Source organism: Schistocerca cancellata, chromosome 6 (assembly GCF_023864275.1).
Source record: "Schistocerca cancellata isolate TAMUIC-IGC-003103 chromosome 6, iqSchCanc2.1, whole genome shotgun sequence".
Lineage (NCBI taxonomy): Eukaryota > Metazoa > Arthropoda > Insecta > Orthoptera > Acrididae > Schistocerca > Schistocerca cancellata.
In genome coordinates, this window is record NC_064631.1 from 645,176,834 (window position 1) to 645,191,303 (window position 14,470).

Consider the following 14,470-nt stretch of genomic DNA (forward strand, 5'->3'; position numbering starts at 1 on the left):
TTGACTGAGGTGCTATGATGTTATTATTACGATGACGATGTGTATTTTGCTGTTGAGGTATGTTTATGATCAATAAGCTGGTGCTATCTGAGGGATTGGATTATGCTACATATTTATTATGATGAAATATTGAAGAAGTGTCGACGAATATGTATAAGTGTAATAAGGTAAGGAATAATGAGTAGTGGTTAGGGAGTCTGACTTGTGAAAAAGGATGTTGGAAACCAAGAATCGTACTTTAAGAGTTATGAAATGTGTGTAAATGCGTGAATGTATCACAATGCTGGCGAAATTTTTTTGGACACTGTTATATTTGTAAGATTTTGTTTCTGCAGATTTGTAACGCAAATATTTCGACCTGTGAAATCTTATTTGTATCAAACTGTCACTGTAGCGGAAACTGATGTAAATATTTCGGTAAGGAAGGTAGGTCACCTTGATGTAAGGCACTGTAAGCACACAGCTGCGTGACAATCGCCTGGAAAAAAGCCATTAGTGTGTGCCTTTCAGAGGCACAGGTGGAGAAAAAAAAAAGAGGCCATTCCGCGCTATTGACATTCCTTTGTAGAAAGCATCGCAAATATGACACGCTCATTACTTGGAAACATATTGCACTTTGTTCTACTTACTGAAATGCTTATGAACTGATGAGAAATATTCTTATATCTGCACACTTGATAATGACAAGTATCTTTCTACAAGAGTTGAGAGAATTTCTTATAAAATAAAATTTCTTATAAAATGCCACATGACTATTGAATGATATTTTTATGCTTCACTTTAGATAATTGCTTATTTTATTTCACATCTGGTTTCCAGCTGTGTTACGGCATTGGTTTTATAAAATAAAATTAAATGCATTTGCTAATGTGAAAACTTTCTGTCAACAGACTACTAAATAATAATTTTATGATCCACATTCTTCGAAAAAGTAGCACTTGGAAAGGAAAGAACAATAAGAAGGGACTAATAACAGTAACTGCATACACAATTTTCTTTTCACGTATGTGGTAATTTTTTTGTAGAATAAGTTTTAGTGGTGCACTACTTTAATGACATAGACATTAAGATGTGAATAGACATTTCCCTTATCTGCATTGTTGTCTTTAGTGTACTATTTTTTGTGCTTGAGCTTTGTCATGTTTAGGTATAAGTTATAGCATTTGCTGCTGCTGTTTGCCAGGCATAGTGCTACTAAATTTCACTTTGTATTACTCTGTTAAGCCAGTTTTACTGCTGATTTATTTTTCTTGTTGCTCCACATTGGCTCATATTAGTTGTAATGTTGCATTTGCTCTGTTAATTTAGATTTACTGCTGCTTGCTTTGCCACTTTGAATTTTTTTTGTCACTGCTGTTTGTGTTAATTGTTTTGTGCTGCTGCATTGCCTCGTCCCTTAGTTTATGCATCTGAGCTCAGTAGATTTAAGTTAGCTTAAGATGGGGTAGGCTGTATAAGAGAATGAGTTCCGATGAATTGGAAGAAATGGATTGAGAAGTTATACGAAAAAAGTACAGAAAGCAGGTATAGATAGGACTTTTTGGGAATAATGAATAACGAAGGGAGATCTCCAAGAAGTGAAGAAAATTTTGTTTGCAAAATACTGCAGTAAAAAAACTCTGTCGTTTCCTTGTGTTATCCCACTATGTGTTTGTGTACCCTTGTGTATTTGTGTTCTCCCTGTCTTTATGTGTTTATCTGATAAGACATATGTCGTAGAATTTTTCTAATAATATGTTATTTTCTTTGTAAAAATGTTTACAGACATTATTAATTCTGTTTTGTTTTATGTGTGAAATTAATGTTTTGAAAACTATTCTCATTATTTTATATATTTACTTATGTCATAATTCCTGTAACACTGATGTGTATGTCTATTTCTATTCTTTTGTAAAGCCTGTATTACTACAAATGTTATCTGTACTATTATGTTCTTTAATGATGTATTTTGTACCTTTGTAATTGTATTCTTATGTTGTAAATTTATAATTGTATAGACACCAGTTCTTCAGATTAAGTTACATGTCAGTGCACACCTTTCTGTTGGTCATAGAAATGCACAATATGTGAGAAGTTGGGACTGTTAGTGTTTGCACATGTGTTAATAATTCAGCGAGGGACTGGATAAGAGCATTGCTGGTTCTAAGGACATTTCAAAAAAAAAATTTTTTGTGAGTGCACAAGTGGTGGTTCATGGACTTACTATATTGTCCACAAGACTCTTCGATGGTGATTGTGCACCTGCACAGTCACAACGGATGGCTGCTAGCCATATCTACAAGGACTACAGTGGGTCTAAACCTTTGATGACTCACCAATACCATTATTTCTACAAGGACTGCAGTGGGTCTGCACCTCTGGTAGCCCACCAACACCGTAATCTCTACCAGGACTACAGTGGGTCTGCTCTTTGATGACCTACCTACCTACCAACATTCTTCAAAATTTCGACTGACTCTGTGGTGGGTTTGCTCTGTTATGGCCTATTACCTGTCTGCATGTCAAGAGTCAGCACTGTCTTTCCATTGGAAGGACAACACTACTTTTCAAGACTGCATGGAAATCCACTGCTTCCGTGTGCATTATCTTTCACTGCTCAGACTTTGAGAAAAAAAAAACACTGCAATTTTATTGTGATGAATGCTCAGGACTGTCTGTATGGACTGTGAGATAATTTTAGCTTTTGATCAACATTGCATCAATAAGTGTGTGCATTTGATTTTTTTGTTATTGTAATTATGAAAAATTTTTTCAAATCTGTTTTGGCCACTGCCCAAAACAATTTGTAAAATTTTTTGTGGGGAGCATGGGGGCTATGTAGGTAGGCTGTTTAGGTTTTTATATTGGTAACGGCACATAGCGCTCTGTATGAAAATCACTGGCTGTGCTGTGTGCAGTCGGTTGCTGGTTGGCATTGTTGTTGGAATAATCACCATTGTAGTGGGCTGTTGGCTGTTAACAGCGCATTGCGTTGCGCAGTTGGAGGTGAGCCGCCAGCAGTGGTGGATTTGGGGAGTGAGATGGCAGAGTTTCGAGAGCGGATGATCTGGACAGAGACAGTAAATTTGTAAGACTGAATGTCATGAACTGATTATATATATAATGACTATTGAACACTGTTAAGGTAAATACATTGTTTGTTCTCTATCAAAACCTCCATTTGCTAACTATGCCTATCAGTAGTTAGCGCCTTCAGTAGTTAGAATCTTTTATTTAGCTGGCAGTATTGGCGCTCGCTGTATTGCAGTAGTTTGAGTAACGAAGATCTTTGTGAGGTAAGTGATTTGTGAAAGGTATAGGTTATTGTTAGTCAGGGCCATTCTTTTGTAGGGATTATTAAAAGTCAGATTGCGTTGCGCTAAAAATATTGTGTGTCAGTTTAGTGTTGATCAGAATAGGTAAAGAGCGAAATGTCTGAGTACGTTCAGTTTTGCTCAGCTGTTTGAAAATCAAATAATATAAGAGGTTTATCTGCAGAGTAATTCATTAATTTTTCTAAGGGGACGTTTCAACACATCCATTCCCGAGGGAGGACTCGAACCTCCGTTGGGATCCACGTCAGATGGATACACGGTATTTAGCGAATATTTACTATTTGCACGATATACGAGAGAGAATTGTCAAAGCATGTGCTTCGATAAGTGCCCAAGTGATAAGGAATACCACTTAATCCATGATAAGAAGATTGCAGCACTGCACTGATACCAATGGTCATCACTTCGAACACTTTCTGTGAATAGACGTTCATGCCACCTTTTGAACTTCATTCACCTTCAGAGACCATACTGTTACACGTAACTGGATTCGCCTCGATAGTCGCTATCAGAAAATAAGTACCAAACTATAGCACCCCAATTAAAAATAACAAAGTCGACCTTCATATCTCCGACGAGACCCATCGTAGCAACAAAAGGCCAACGTCATATTATGGCCCCCGTTGTCCCATGCAACATTTGTCCAACAAACCTTTCAGCTACTATAATACTTTCGGAGTCATTCTAGGTGGCAATAGTTAGTGACTCACCCTCTATACCTGCAGACATGGCTGTTATCTAATTCTGACAGGCCGTTAAGTATGAAGGGGAGGGATATTACAAGTCTTTATTGGTGTTTTTATTGTTTCTTTCCAGTGGTGGAAACTGACGTTTTAATAGGTGTTTGCATTACTGCTTGGATTGGTGGAAACCGACGAATGGAAAACCAGGCGGCAGCTGTGACGTGACTTTGTTTTTCTGCTTTCTGGCTGCGGCCGCTGCGGTCACCCTTGCGTCTGTGTGTGTTGATTCACGTGATCTGTCGGCCCGTAACGCTGTTTTTGCTGGCAGCCAAGACGTCGGAAGTCGGTACCTGTCTTGCCTGTTCATGTTGGCTGGTCGGTTGGCTATTTCTATTGCATGTCTAATCTTCCTCCCGAAAGTAAGAGGCTGTTTCGCCAGCACGCGTGCTTCACCAAAATAAATCTGTTTGCTGCACTCATCCTGGTGTTCTGCCACCTCTGACTTGGTGTGCTGTCTTAGTCGGATATATCTTTCGTGTTCAGATATCCGTGTGCCGATGGCTCACCCCGTCTTGCCTATATACACTAATCCACATTCGCACTTGATTTCGTAAACTCCAGCAGCATGTAGCTTATAAACTGCATCTTTCGTTTTGCGAAGAACGTCTTTTACTCTGTTGCTGCTTCGTAAAATCGGCTTGATGCCTGCTCGGTGGAGAATTTGGCCCACCTCTTGTGAGCCAAAGTTCTGAGTTGGCGACCACCTCTCGGGCCGCGCGGCAGGGCCGAGCTCGTTAGCATCCGCGTGGTGCGTCACAACGGCCGGAGCACGTGGCTGGCAACTCCTTGGTGACGCTGTGCGCCGTGAGGGCCAAAGATGGCGGACTTTGTGAAACCTCAATGGCAGACATTTCACAGTTCGTATAGAAATTAATAGTAGCCAGATGAATCATCTCAAAAAGAAACATGTACATTACTATTATTTGCACGACGATACTGATGGTGCAAACAGATTTTCAATATATTTATTAGTTTAAAGTTTAGTATCTGACAGTAAATTATACAAGTAACACCCAGCAACGATTTTCCAAAATATAAACGCTTCATCCGATTTTGTCGATCGCCGTGTCTTTAGAAAGCTATTAGAGTAAACCTAAATTGGTACGAATTACATGCATGTAACTTGAATAATACACGAGTTATTGGAGGTCAAAGTGGTCGATTACTATCGATCGCGTCAGGCCATGAGTACTGCACAGTTACACGAAAAAACGGTAGCAGCATGCTTATAAATATATTTATTCATCTGTCTTTGTTTATATCCGATATATGCTATTCGTGAAGAAATTGGTCAAATATTTACTGTGTTTTAGAAAGCGCAGAGACCTTAGGCTACTGGCCTACTTTTGCAGGCTTTTCCTTTGATATATGTTTATTTAATTTGTTTATGTATTTAATAATGTATGTTAGAGCGTGTTTATGGTCCAGCCGTAGGGATACTTATTTAATTTTAAGTTATTTAAATGTAAATCCAGTATTTCGAATGTGTTTCATTATATAAAAAGTTCTCGATTTACTTGCCGCGTCAAATTTGGATAAAATCCCAAGCTTTCGATGACTACCTCCGTCATCTTCGTCAGGGGTAAAACTGACTGTCGTGAACAGGTGAGGCTTCCGCTTGTATAAGCAGTGGACGGCTTCTCATTGGCTGGATGACGTCACGGTGAAACCGATGCGTACTGAGGTGGCGGCCTCTATATCCATAGATTTTGTTTGCGCGCTTTATCCAGCGTTGCTTGCAGTGCCATCCATCGCAACAGGCGGAGAACTGCGAGGAATGTAATAAGTCTCCCTCTGCGCTCTTTCTATATCCTCAGTACGCATCGGTTTCACCGTGACGTCATCCAGCCAATGAGAAGCCGTCCACTGCTTATAAAAGCGGAAGCCTCACCGGTCCACGACAGTCAGTTTTACCCCTGACGAAGATGACGGAGGTAGTCATCGAAAGCTTGGGATTTTATCCAAATTTGACGCGGCAAGTAAACCGAGAACTTTTTATGCAAGGACTCCGTCGCGAAAGACTTCGTAGTCATATGTTTCATTATGCTTGTGTGGGTGCGTTGGCATGAAGACATGGCGCGAGCGCTCTAGCCAGTCACAGCGCTCGTGAATGTGGGGACTGGATGGAAGCGAGTTCGGGTGGAGGGAGCTGGAGAGTGCGGCACTGGAGTCGGGAAGTGCTGGACGCGACGGCGCTTCGGACGCGGAGTCGGCGGGAAGACTTGGACAGTGGAGCAGTTTGCGCGTGGTCGCGGCAGACGGAAATACTTCGGGGTGGCGACTTGTGCACTTGTGAGATTTCCGTGGCTTCTACGGTGAAGACGTAGTGTGCGTTTAGAGGTGAATATTTCGCGATCTATGTTGTTGTTCGTAACTAATTACGTGCAGTAGGAATCTAGACAGGATATGAGGATAATGAGATAGACAGGAAGTGCAAAATGGCTAAGCAGGGATGGCTAGAGGACAAATGTAAGGATGTAGAGGCTTATCTCACTAGGGGTAAGATAGATACTGCCTACAGGAAAATTAAAGAGACCTTTGGAGATAAGAGAACCACTTGTATGAACATCAAGAGCTCAGATGGAAACCCAGTCCTAAGGAAAGAAGGGAAAGCAGAAAGGTGGAAGGAGTATATAGAGAGTCTATACAAGGGCGATGTACTTGAGGATAATATTATGGAAATGGAAGAAGATGTAGATGAAGATGAAATGGGAGATACGATACTGCGTGAAGAGTTTGACAGAGCACTGAAAGACCTGAGTCGAAACAAGGCCCCCGGAGTAGACAATATTCCAGTAGAACTACTGACGGCCTTGGGAGAGCCAGTCCTGACAAAACTCTACCATCTGGTGAGCAAGATGTATGAGACAGGCGAAATACCCTCAGACTTCAAGAAGAATATAGTAATTCCAATCCCAAAGAAAGCAGGTGTTGACAGATGTGAAAATTACCGAACAATCAGTTTAATAAGCCACAGCTGCAAAATACTAACACGAATACTTTGCAGACGAATGGAAAAACTAGTAGAAGCCGACCTCGGGGAAGATCAGTTTGGATTCCGTAGAAATACTGGAATACGTGAGGCAATACTGACCTTACGGCTTATCTTAGAAGAAAGATTAAGGAAAGGCAAAGCTACGTTTCTAGCATTTGTAGACTTAGAGAAAGCTTTTGACAATGTTGACTGGAATACTCTCTTTCAAATTCTAAAGCTGGCAGGGGTAAAATACAGGGAGCGAAAGGCTATTTACAATTTGTACAGAAACCAGATGGCAGTTATAAGAGTCGAGGGGCATGAAAGGGAAGCAGTGGTTGGGAAGGGAGTAAGACAGGGTTGAAGCCTCTCCCCGATGTTATTCAATCTGTATATTGAGCAAGCAGTAAAGGAAACAAAAGAAAAATTCGGAGTAGGTATTAAAATCCATGGAGAAGAAATAAAAACTTTGAGGTTCGCTGATGACATTGTAATTCTGTCAGAGACAGCAAAGGACTTGGAAGAGCAGTTGAACGGAATGGATGGTGTCTTGAAGGGAGGATATAAGATTAACATCAACAAAAGCAAAACGAGGATAATGGAATGTAGTCGAATTAAGTCGGGTGATGTTGAGGGTATTAGATTAGGAAATGAGACACTTAAAGTAGTAAAGGAGTTTTGCTATTTGGGGAGCAAAATAACTGATGATGGTCGAAGTAGACAGGATATAAAATGTAGACTGGCAATGGCAAGGAAAGCGTTTCTGAAGAAGAGAAATTTGTTAACATCGAGTATAGATTTAAGTGTCAGGAAGTCATTTCTGAAAGTATTTGTATGGAGTGTAGCCATGTATGGAAGTGAAACCTGGACGGTAAATAGTTTGGACAAGAAGAGAAAAGAAGCTTTCGAAATGTGGTGCTACAGAAGAATGCTGAAGATTAGATGGGTAGATCACATAACTAATGAGGACGTATTGAATAGGATTGGGGAAAAGAGAAGTTTGTGGCACAACTTGATCAGAAGAAGGGATCGGTTGATAGGACATGTTCTGAGGCATCAACGGATCACCAATTTAGTATTGGAGGGCAGCGTGGAGGGTAAAAATCGTAGGGGGAGACCAAGAGATGAATACACTAAGGAGATTCAGAAGGATGTAGGTTGCAGTAGGTACTAGGAGATGAAGAAGCTTGCACAGGATAGAGTAGCATGGAGAGCTGCTTCAAACCAGTCTCAGGACTGAAGACCACAACAACAACAACAACAGGAATCTATTGTTTCCCTGTTATTCAACTTATATTTTATTTAATTGCTGGACCATCGACACCAATAAGTGTTTTGCAGAAATATACCGCATTCTCAAAAGTACTTCTTCTGTCGTACTCATCATTTAAAGTCGTTAAGATAGTACCTACAGATTTTACTTAATTGCAATATTTCATTTATAAATTTATATGTTACATTCGTAATTCGCAATTGCCGAGTGATAGAGACCTTTCACCATTCGATTCATGTGTGTATTCTTATCGTATACTGTAGACTCAGCAGTATTTGGCCGGTAATGCGGCAACTACGTATCCCAGCCCCTAGACAAGGAAACCAGCCAAAACTATTAAGGGGGGTAGAACGTCAAACGGGCTGACTTGGAGCAGGAAAGGCACCACAGGACATTTTAATTTGCATTGTCTATACTTTTACAAATAAATTCATAAAACTTTGTCAGCATGACCAGGAAGGACTCAGAATTCACACTCATAGCATTGGAAGTTCGAAAACATAACGAAATGATTTTTTTTTACATGTGAAATTCTATCATTTTTCTCATTTACTAATGGCAGCATTTGTTGCTATAGGTACACTGTTCTTCATAAGTAAGAGAGATCCTTCGACGAATTTTGCCCAGCATACAAACCATACTTAAAGGTGTATGAAACTCTAGAATTTTCCAAATCTATTAAAAACAGTGGTAAAAATTGAGGTAATTAACTATAAAATTTGTGTTTTTTTCTAAACATGAAATTTAAAATGTAACAGCTCATTCGTTTTTTCATAAATTAAATAAATTCTATAGTTTCATACACTTGTAAGTATGGTATGTATGCTGTGCAAAATTCATCGAAGAATCTCTCTAACTTATGAAGAAATGTGTAACTATAGCAACAAATGCAGCCATTAGTACGTGAAAAAATAATGAAATTTCGCACGTAAAAAAGAACATTGTTTTGTTAAGTTTTAGAACTTCCACTGCAATGAGTGCGAATCCTGAATCCTTCCTGGTGATGCTGACAAAATTTTATGAACTTATTTGTAAAAGTATAGACACTGGAAATTAAAATGTCATGTGATGCCTCTCCTGCTCCAAGTCGGCCCGTTTGAAGTCCTACCCCCCTTAATATTTCAACTCTGAGTCGGAGGGTGCTTAGTTATTTTAAACCCCGCACTATTCAGTGACAATAATAGAGCGATGTTTTGTGCTTCCTTTTGCTCTGCTCTATTGCCTTGATTCTTTGTCACCATAGTTTTATCTACTACTTTCATTACATAACCATTGACGCCAAAAATGGACTCAAGGGTTTGTAGTTCACCCTTTAGTTGTTCCTTATCGCTGGATCCTGTGAGCCCACTTGGTTAAAGTGTGCAGGGCAGATTTTTTCTGTGTAGGGTGATGGTGAGAGCAGGCATGTAGGTACCTGTCAGTACTGCTTGGCTTCCTATGTGCTCTATGGCCTAGTTTACCATCAGGCTTTCTGAAAACTTCCACGTCGAGGAAAGGCAGCACCCCATTCTTTTTTATTTCTTAGTGAATTGAATTCTGCTGTGCTGCTGGTTGAAGTGTTGGTGGAAATTTCGTAGCCACATGGAGAACAAGAGCTAAGGATTGTTCTCATTCGGCAGTAAACAAAAACACTCTGAAGACGGTCGCTTTCAACAGGGACCGAAACGTAGGCAGTTTTATATATATTGACAATGCGCTCACAAACCCAGAAAATTTTATTGAATGTCACAATGGGTTTCCTACTTGTCATCTTCAGGCGAAGTGTCGGGTTAGTGACCTGTCCGGGTCCTTACAGCCGCTGGACCGCGCTCCTCCGGAAGGGGTGGTGCTGCCCGTGGCGTGTGGGGGGGGGGGGGAGTCGCGACCGGTGATGGTGGGGGTAGTTCCTCGCATGATGGGGTGACCCGTCCATTCCATCTGGTGTCTTAGGCGTTTTCGCATTGGAGCGGTCTTGTATTTTTGTTATCGCTACATCTGAGTTGGAAACCGCTATTTCGGTTAACAAGGTTGTCATTGACTCGTATCTCCATAGCCTCTTTAGAGATCGAATACCAGAAGCCATATGATAGAGGTCACTAGCTGACGGACACTGTTTGAGTCGCAGTCAAAATACTGTCAATTTTATATCCGGTTTTGTTTGTTTAATTTTCCAATTGTTTATTAATTGCTACTATTATTCGGTTTAGTTACGAGAGTGAAAGAAGGTGTGAATGTGAAATACTTTATGTAAAGTTTTTATACCAATCATTGAAGTAACAGGTCACGCGAGGAGTGTTCGAGAATCACGTGTGTGTTAGTCATTCGCACCAGGGAATTTATTGTACACTATTTCGTCAGTTTATGCTACTGGGGAAATGAGATTATGATTTTCGTAAAATAGTTTTGTTAAGAGGGAGTTAATTTTATATTTGTGGGATTTCAAAATTTATTTATGGTAATTCACTCTTCTGATTCAGCGACAAGTTTTGATTGGTTCTGTATACATGCGTCGCTGTAAATGATGCATCAAGGTTCAGGAAATTTGAAAAGCTGTAAAGAAGAAATTGGAAATTTGTGGCAAGGACTATGGAACCAAACTGCTGAGGTCATCGGTTCCTAAGCTTAAGCACTACTTAATCTAACTTAAACTAACTTACGCTAAGGATAACACACACACACACACACACACACACACACACACACACACACACACACACACATGCCCGAGGGAGTATTAGAACCTCCGACGGGGGGAGCCGCGCGAACCATGACAAGACGCTTTTGACCGCACGGCTACCCCCTACCCCGCGGCTGTACAGAAGAGACCCACCATCGAGAATAAATGTGAAAATGATTAGTGTCGAACAGCGATAAAAAGACTGGATAGAACAGTGTGTGACAAAGTGGAAAAGCAGGACACTGCTCTTCCGTGTGAAAGCCAGCTTGCCATTTTTTCACACGAAACACTGAAAGCTATGGCTGAAGGGGAACAGACAGATTCCATATTTCAAGATTTTCGAGAAGGATTTGACACGGTATTCCGCCGCAGGTTGTTAATGAAGGTACGACTGTATGGAATGGATTCACAGTGGCTCGAAGGCTTCTTAAGTTATAGAACCCAGTATATTATCCTCGGCGGCGAGTGTTCGTCGAGGTCAAGGCTATAGTCGGGAGTGCCTCCGGGAAGTGTGGTAGGACCACTATTATTTTTTATGGGCACCAATACGCTGTGGTGCACGGGAAGATGGCTGTAGGATGATGCAGGATATCTTAGACAAAATTTCTACTTGGTTTGATGATTGGCAACTGTTTCTGAATGTAGAAAAATGTAAGTTAATGCGGATGATTAGGAGAAACAAACCTGTAATGTTCGGATGCAGCATTTGTAGTGTCCGGCTTGACAAAGCCACGTCGTATAAATACCTTGACGTAAAGTTTCAAAGTGAAGTGAAAGGGAATGAGCATGTGAAGATTATGGTAGGGAAGTCGAGTGGTCGACTTTCGTTTGTTGGGAGAATTTTAGGAAACTGTGGTTCATCCATAAGGAAACCGCTTATAGGACGCTAGCGCAAATTTTTCCTGAATGTTTGGAATCGGCACCAGGCCGGATTAAATAAAGACATCCAAGCAGTTCAGAGGCGGGCTGCTATATTTGTTATTGGTAGTTTCGAACAACATGCAAGTATTGCGCATATGCTATGGGAACTCATACGGCAATCAATGGAGGGCAGATTGAAAGTTTCATTATCAAAAATTATTGTTATTATTAGCCTGGTAAGAGTTTTACTATCCAAAATTATTATTACGGTAACAGACGTTCGGAAATGTGTAAAGCTCTATCTCTGACAATATTATCGTTATCTATACTGCTAGGCTGTATAGTGAAACTTTATTATCACTATCGTAAAATGCGATATGTAGCCATACAACTTCTATCATGAAAACTCTTATTCCGAGATGTCAGTAATCAAACTTTTATGGAACTTCGTAATATCGGACATGTCAGTATTCTGACGGAGAACAAAAAGAAATTAATTGCTCTTCCTATAAATCATGAGAAATCAATTCTCTTGCATCTGACTGCGATTTTTAAAACGTTCTCGGTAATGTTTCTGCACGCAACAGACAGCCTTCCTCGTTTTTCCGCTGCAACTACTTGAATACTCCACATTCAGCAACATGCTAAAATAATTCAAAAGAAATACTGCGATCCATGCAGGGCGCAATGCATGGTCACAACTACCGATGCAACTACTCCCCTTTTTCTTTTTTTTTTTTTTATAGAAATTAAATGATCAGGAGGGGTTTAGTCAACAAGCCAAAAGTGATGTAAAAAAAATCAAAGGAGTCAATAAAAACCTTTTAATTTACTATATTCTGAAAATATGAGAGACTTTGCTCAGATATTTCTTTTGCTTCGAAAGTTTGTTTAGCAAAAACTTTAATTATTCTACAATGTCTTTAATCAATAATCACGTATCTGAAACTTCCTGGCAGATTAAAACTGTGTGCCCGACCGAGACTCGAACTCGGTCCCGCCATGAAGTTTCATATCAGCGCACACTCCGCTGTAGAGTGAAAATCTCATTCTGGAAACATCCCCCAGGCTGTGGCTAAGCCATGTCTCCGCAATATCCTTTCTTTCAGGAGTGCTAGTTCTGCAAGGTTCGCAGGAGAGCTTCTGTAAAGTTTGGAAGGTAGGAGACGAGGTACTGGCAGAAGTAAAGCTGTGAGTCGTGCATCGGTAGCTCAGTTGGTAGAGCACTTGCCCGGGGCAGGCAAAGGTCCCGAGTTCGAGTCTCGGTCGGGCACACAGTTTTAATCTGCCAGGAAGTTTCATATCAGCGCACACTCCGCTGCAGAGTGAAAATCTCATTCTGAATCACGTATCTGGTCACAACAAAGATACGAATATAACTTTCAATGTACACATACACAAATCTGACAAAATTCCTCCAGGGCGCAAGCAGCAACAACGCGCAGCAAAAAAGACAGATTAGCAAAAACCTTTGGTTGATACAAAAATCTCCTCTGGCGCCACTAGTACGGTCAGGGCAGGCTGCGATCTCTCCTTACGCGCGGCTTCTCTCCAGACAAGGCTGCGCCCGACTACTCTCGACAGCTGCTCGCTTGTTACCACTCGCGATAATAATATCCCAGACTCAGAGTTTGTGCATGCACGCAACAGCAGAATCAACAGCCATCTTTCCAAAGAAAAGATGCGGACGTCCAACTTCCAACATGACGTTCTTTTCGAGGAACACTATTAAGAAAATTTGAAGAACTCGCATTTGAAGCTGAAGGAACAGTCCTACTGCTGCAACATACGTTTGGCGTAAGAACTACGAAGGTAAAATACGAGAAAGCAGGGCTCATATGGAGGCATATAGACAGTCATTTGTCTCTCGCTCTGTCTGCGAGTGGAACAGGAAAGGAAATGACTATTAGCGGTACAGGGTACCCTCCGCCACGCACCGTATGGTGGCTTGCCGAATATGTACGTAGATGTACGAGTGTAAGTCAATTATTATCCGCAAATTAGTTACATTTTTGTTTATTTTGGTAGTACTGTCGTTTTACGTTGATGACGCATGCTTTGTGTATTTGTTGTTACATTGTGCAATTTTCAAATTGCTAGGTTAGTTTCGTTATCGCTGCCGTGCTGTTAATCATGGCTGTTCCGCTGTCTATTTGCACCAAAGAAGAGCAACGTTCAGTGATACGTTTTTTGTGGTCAGAAGGCGTGTCAGGGGCCGAAATTCATCGTAGACGTTCGGTACAGTACGGGAACAGTGTTTTGCCACAACGGAGTGTCTACGAATTGATTGAAAAATTCCGAAATGGTCGCACAAGTGCTACGCAAGATGAAGGAGCCGGACGACCGTTTACCGCCACAAATGAAGAAACCATTGAGCGTTCACGTGAAATGATTCTCTTACACAGACGATTAACTATTGACGAAGTGGCACATCGTCTACAAATTAGTCACGGTTCTGCCTACGAAATCATCCACAACAGACTTGGGTTTCATAAAGTTTGTGCAAGATGAGTCCCGAAGCAACTCACACAGTTGCGCAATCAAATGCGCTTGGACAGTTGCGAAAAACATTTAGATCGCTACGGCAACGAAGGGAACAACTTCTTAGACAGGATCATTACTGATGACGAAACATGGATCCATCATTAC